Consider the following 6890-nt stretch of genomic DNA (forward strand, 5'->3'; position numbering starts at 1 on the left):
AGCTCAGGAGATGGTCAGGAATAAATCAAGAGCGCTGGAGGTCAGTGCGACCGCAGAATAGTAGCACCTCCATGATAGATACCCCTTGTTAGGAATGGCTTAAATGAAGCAGAAAGATGTGTGCTGAAGATAATGACTGTTATTATGGAAATGTTGAGTGAGCCAAGTGGGGAGATGCACTTTATGTCAATGAGCTGAGAGATTTAAAAAAAAGACCTGCTTAACATTCGGCTCCTTGGTGCAGAAAGTACAAGTAGTGATGATGAGCAGAGTAACTGGAACCTCCCACACTCTCCCTCCCAGAGCCCTGCGAGGAGCCTGCCTTAATTAGGCGAGTGACAATGTGTCCAATTCATTTGGCTCAGGTCTGTGGATAGGAACGCAGTTCAAACGACATAGTACAAGTTTTAGGGGTAAACAGCAAGTAGAAACCAACTTAGGACCAAACTTTGCCGAGATTCAACTTTGCAAACGTGTATATAACTCTGTGTGTGCATGTTGCGGGGCAGGGGAGGTAATGGGAGGCAAAATGTATCTAGTTCAAATACCAAATGAAAGCTTTTGTGATTAAATTTGACTTATTTAAATGGATTACCAGTGAAAGATGACAACATAATTTACCCATCATTTCCACAATCCCTGCTGTGGACTCCCAACTTTGTAGTTTCTGTTGGGATGATGAAGTTTTTATTCAGTCTGAAAGCTGTGCTACTGCGGAAAAGTCTTCCAGTCTTCTTGCATTAGCACAGTCAGCAGACAGCTTCATCTTCTCCTAGTTCTTCCGCGTTCGCCTTCACCTGTGTTTTATCATCAAAAAGGACACCTCCACTCTGTCTCTGCTGTTCTCAGTCTGCAGTCAATGACCCAGGAATGTCAACTCAGCTCTTTGATGTGGCGTCGATGACGGACCTGCTAGCACACCCAGATAAACACAGAGAGCCACAGTCAGCCGGCTCTCCAGAGCCCCAGCTGTGCACAAACACTTAAACTTCAGCATCCGTCAGGAGTGCTGGAGGAAAATCTATGTTTTTATAAAAAGGCTGGAGCTCTTCTATTGAGTTTCCTGTTTTCACTGTGAGCTACCAGTGTTGTTCTAGTCTTTGTTTATTGATGGAAGCAGGAGAGATATTCCTGCTTCCTATTTGGCAGAACAAACATTTGCTGTAATTGATGCTGGCAGGAGGAGAAAGTATTCAATAAGAAAGTATTGCTCTCCCGAGGGTTTTGAGAAATATTCCTGGTAGATTCAACTGCCCAAGGAAAGAATACTGTTCAAAATATCAGAATGAGTTTTAAATAATAATTACTGCAATTACATATGACTTGATTCCCCACACCAATCAGGGGCTGTATGTTCAAATGAGTGTTCAAAAAAGTTAAAACTGCTTGGCTCATCAAACGTATGAATGATGTCTCAGCGATGGATGCTCTTTCTGTCTCCATTAGTCAAAGAAATGTAAAAAGTGGTTGGGCATTTTTAAACTTACAGCGATGGATGAACACTTAGCAGAATTTATAGCCTCCTCAGTCCTCACAGCCATAATGACTTATGCAAATTGGAGGTTAAGTGCTGAGATGAGACTGTTCAGCAAAAGAAAAGGGAAGCAATGTACAACCAAGATGGAAGGTGGAAGAAAAGAAGGACGGAAGGATAAACTGTGGGCACGCAACATTTGTTTTTATTTGTTGTGCGGGATATGCTGAACGCGTGTTACCATGGAGCTCAATCAAGGAGATATCCAAAAATGCGCATGAAGAAGTTATTTAAAAATTAAACAGATTCTCCACATTGTCTGTCAGAGTGCATCTGTACAATTACTGTGGAATTAAATATATAAAGGATGTGGGTGTCAGCTGTCACTTTATATTTCGTTTCATATCACAGTGATATTTTTACACTAAGAGACAATGAATTGACAAAAAAGATCAAAATAAAGTACTAAGAAGGAAGACAAGCCGAAGATTTAGAGTGTCACTGTAGCGATGCTTCATTTTTAAGGAATTTAACGGACAAATATAAGGACAAAAAAAATGCCATTTTAGTTATTGTTTTCAATGTGAATGGACTTCTAGTCTTTATAGAGGCATCTGAAAGGTAATGACAATGTCTTTTCATCGTCCTCTTGCTAAAACTCAACTGTGACACCAGTGACTGTCCTAATCTTACCCAGTGCCCGATAAGCAGCCATGAGCTGTCTGGTGAGTGGAGCTCATCAGCGGCAGATTAATGTCCAGCTGCACTGCCTGCACCATGCTGTGAAAGGGATGAACAAAGGGAGGCGAAAAGTAGAATGACATTGTAAAGAGGGAAAGATTAACTGTTAGGACTGTTGGAAATTGGATAAAATATAGAGAAGGAGCTGAGATTGAGAGAGGCATATGAAAATAATTTTGCTCTGAGGAGAGAGGGATGAGCAGGTAAGGGTTGTGAGGATAAAATAGTGAATGACAACAGGTATAGGTAGGAGTGCAACGGCGAAATGTAAGAGGTCCCTGACTCTGAATTTATTACTGTGCTTTCTGTGCGGCGGGAGGTGAACCAGAGTGAGTTACAACATCACCTGACCCTTTTTTCAGATATGACACCTGTAGAGATGGCCTCGGCGTCAACCCACAACATACACACACTTTTTGGACATTAATAAAAAAATACACCACATATACACCTTGCGTAACAAGGGTCCAAGAGGATTGTAAAAAGTTTATACCTTCATCAAACACTGAAGGTGGAAAATAGGTGATATATAGCCTCTGAGGCAAAAGAATGCATTAAGGATGTATTTAAAAATGAGCAACTGTTTGTGTGATTAATCATCTTCCCGTAACGTGACAACCCATGTGCATGTAATGGGACAGCTGGGATTTTGCTCAGTAATTACTGTTTTATTGAAAAATCTATGTGTGAAGAGCAATTACACAGGTTACAGCATAAACTGTTTGTATTGCAGTATATCGGCGTTCAAGGCAAATATTGCATCAACGCAGGACATATGTTTTCTGTTCATTTGAGAGATTGGGTATTAAATGAATTTGAAATGCAGAGAGATTAAAAAACGCCAGTGGGATAATAAACTACTACAACAAATGTACTATTAAAAATTAAACTTGTACTCTACCTTAAATATAAAGTTTACTACATTTAGACAGTTTGTGTGTTTGAGAGGCCAGTTAAATGATATTTGCTGTCTCCGCTGGTTACCTGGCAACCGCAAAGGGACAACAAGAGCAGAAAATAGTCTGGAACGTGTCATAAAACCACAACCTGCATTTTTTTCCACTTAGGTTTTGGATTAAACAGAAATGATATAAAGTCACTTTTCGGCAGATTTAGCTGTCTCTCCCTGCTTTCAGTCTTTATGCTAAGCCAACTGTTGGCTGGCTCTAGGATACAGATATGAGTGGTATCATTCATCTAATCAAATTCTCGACAAGAATGAAAATAAGCATATTTCAGTAAACATTGAACTATCACTTTAAAGGTTACATATACAAAATTCACTTTCCACTGGATGTCGATCTAAAACACCAGCATTTCTGACCAAAACGATGGGACATAAAACTCACAAAAACCATTGTTGTTTCACAGTCTTTCCAACAAACACCAACGTTGGTTTGGTTGAAATTAGTCCTTCATTTACAGAGTTAGATGTGGAAATATTTGTGAAAAGGGCAGCAATGGCTGCAGTGTAAGATAACATTAATCCTTGGAGACAAATGCGTCCCTCAGTGTACATCCACTAAAAGTGCTTGTTTTGCTAATGACAGGCTCAGATTGTTATTAAGTCTATCCATAAGTCTGAGAACATTATGGAAAGGATCCTTCAAGACACAGACGTCTTTGTTCAACCAGGAACAGCCTGCTGCTCATAATACTCCAGAGATGACATCAGTTATCATTGTAACATTTTAACCTTATTCAAAGTGGACAGAAACAAAACTGAAAACTCACTAAAAACAGCATGTCTTTCCACTAACAATCACCAACTCTGCTTTGGTCAAAATAATGAGAAAAACAGCAGTATCAGTCGCTCCATTCAGCTGCACACGGAGCAGACCAGTTATGTAAAGTTTATTGAGATAGCAACACAGGCTTTACAAAGCAAATAGTTGTCTGCTGCTATATTAATGTCACATTTTTATGGACACTTTGGGGCAGGACGACAAGCTGTAAACATGTTGACATAGAGCAACATTAGCCTACATTTGGGGTCATATTTCTGGTGACCGAACAAATTTAGTCAGAGTCAGTTGTTGACTCTCTTTTCAGATCTGTTTCGGTCTCCATCAACTCGGCCAGGCTCTCTCTCCAGTCCAGTTGTTAAGTATGCTACAGGAGAAAAATCGCTACTGTCTGTCATTTGGTGGTTGGCTGGGCAAGTCCCAGGAAGTCCATTTGGCCAAACTGGGTAATTGTAATTAATGCACATGGGCCCCAGAACGTTGTCCCATAAGCGTATGTTGTAAAAGAAGCAACTGTAAAATGGTGGATATTTTATTTTTGATTATTTTGAGCACCACAACCCCCTGCAAAATGATTTGTTTCACTATCAGAATATACTGGGAAATCAAATATTGTTGTCTTCATATGCTGAGAAGCTTCCGTGAGAATGAACAGAGCCCTGCCTCCACACATCAGTGGTGCTGAGCAGATAGCATACAGTGAGTTTATCAAAACTTTTTCACCAAAAACAGCTGCCACCCATGAGTGAGCTAAAAGACGTGGACACGTCTCTGTAAAGTTAAATTGAACTGCAGTGTTAGGGGATAATTCTCTGGGTACATCTCTAACGAGCTACTCTTTTTACATTACACACAGTTATTTCATCCATTGTTAATCTAAAAAAGCTATTGATTAGTCCATAATCTAAACCCAACCCACACAGGAATACACACAGTACATAAAATTACAAATCTTTTTTCCTTCAGGTAGACTTCACTTTGCAGATGCATCAAACTGACCAAGTGAGCAACCTCTAACTGAGAGCAACACGATGAGAAAACCTTTCGAGTATCATATTACAGTATGCATACATCAAAGAACCAAACAATTTCACACCCACACACTCAGTTAAAGATCAAATTTTTTAGAAAGCGCCATTATACTGGAGTTTGATCCAGAGCCAGTGATTAAAAAGAGCTTAAACATGGCAGTTTCCTTTTGGAGCCGTGATGGTATTACAATACACTGCCACGGCTGTTGCTAAGTAACTGGTATGGCACCTGATCCTTCCATCATTGCACTAATATTAGAGAGAACTTTTATTATTTGCAGTCAACGCGTCTTAGTTTTAAAGTAGTAGCAACAACACAACTCACAAGAATGATTGATTTTTCAATTTGATTAAAGTATGAACACAGTACAGATGCTTTTCTAACAAACCCTTCCACGGTAGAACTTCACATTAAGTTACACTTGGAGCTTTGAAGGATGGTTTATACCAAAGGGTATGAATAAATAGGTAAAATATGGGACACCCTCACACTGGGAAACGCCATCAGAGGACCTGCTCATATAGCTGCTGTGATAATCTGAAAGGTTCCAAACAATCACTGACAATGAATTGCATCTCTGAAAATATATATAGCCTATATATATATATATTTAAAAAGAATATGAAAATGATGAAACTTGCAAGTCCTGACTAATGAATTGATTGCCTGCACTCTGATACCTCATTGTTCATGCATTTCAGAAATATCCTCGCTGCTACCTCATAGGCGTTTTTTCACACCAGACGTTTTGACTTGTCATAGTAGGTAAGGCGTAGGTGTTGCAAATAACATTAACAATGATTCTGTTTTATTTGTGTCCCACTAAGTCTTGACAGTGTGACAGTGATCCATCATGTGCAATTCCCCGACCATGAAACTGAAGCAGCTAAATGGAATTCAGGCATTATTGAATTTTACACCTGCGCCGCTCCTACTGTGACGTGTCAAAAAGTTTTCTGTGAAAAAGGCGTATGAAGTAAATGAAAAAAGGAAAAAGAAAATCACCATGGCAGTGCTTTGGCTCACTTTTAATCCATTTGCAAACAAAGTGCTATTCAGAATAATCAAGAGAGCTTCTGTTAACAGCATCTTCATGTCTATCTGAAGAAAAGTTCATGTTTATTTAGCTTAATTTAGGCTCATGGTAGTGTGTTAAGTTTTTATTTTCATCTGGGAAATGAGGTTATCAGTTGTAGACAGGCCACAGATGAATGTCTTTGATCTGCAGCAGCATGTAATTACTCTTTTTTTGTCTGCATTAAAATCGGTCTGGATTAGGTAATCAATTATGATACTACAATTGTTTTTACAAAATAATTAAATTTAACACTCTTCCTGTTGTTGTCTAGGATCCTACAGTGTTAAATGTTAGTCTAAAACATCAAAGGAGTTCGGGATGTTTAGTACAATTATTTTAGCCCCTCCAGTGTTGGACCAGTCAGCCATCACAAACTTTGAATTGCAATGTAAAATGTCTACTTTATCTCGCTGAGACATATTAACTTGTCCAGATGAGGAGCTGAGTTGCACACTCATGCAAGTGATTTCAATTATTCTGGCTAACTGGCTTATCAGGTGGGACTTTACTGGGAATAGGCCTTCTTCTTTCCCGGGCCCGGCAGACATTTTGACAGAGCGGGAAAACACAGGTGTCACTAATAACGTAAGTTATGGCTCCATTCTACTTAGGTATACCAGTGTTAACCCTGTGGCTCGCTGTCATGACTTAATTGGACAAATCTATATAACAGAGCCATTATTAATGTTAGTTACACCTGTGCTTTCAAAATGTCTACCATAATATGTATTACTTGAGTACTAATTAGATTAATAAAAAGTGTAAGTTGTCCTCTCATAGCAGCTACAATAGAACTAACAGTACATTTTCATTCCCAGTG

This window comes from Dicentrarchus labrax, unplaced genomic scaffold (assembly GCF_905237075.1).
Source record: "Dicentrarchus labrax unplaced genomic scaffold, dlabrax2021, whole genome shotgun sequence".
Taxonomy (NCBI): domain Eukaryota; kingdom Metazoa; phylum Chordata; class Actinopteri; family Moronidae; genus Dicentrarchus; species Dicentrarchus labrax.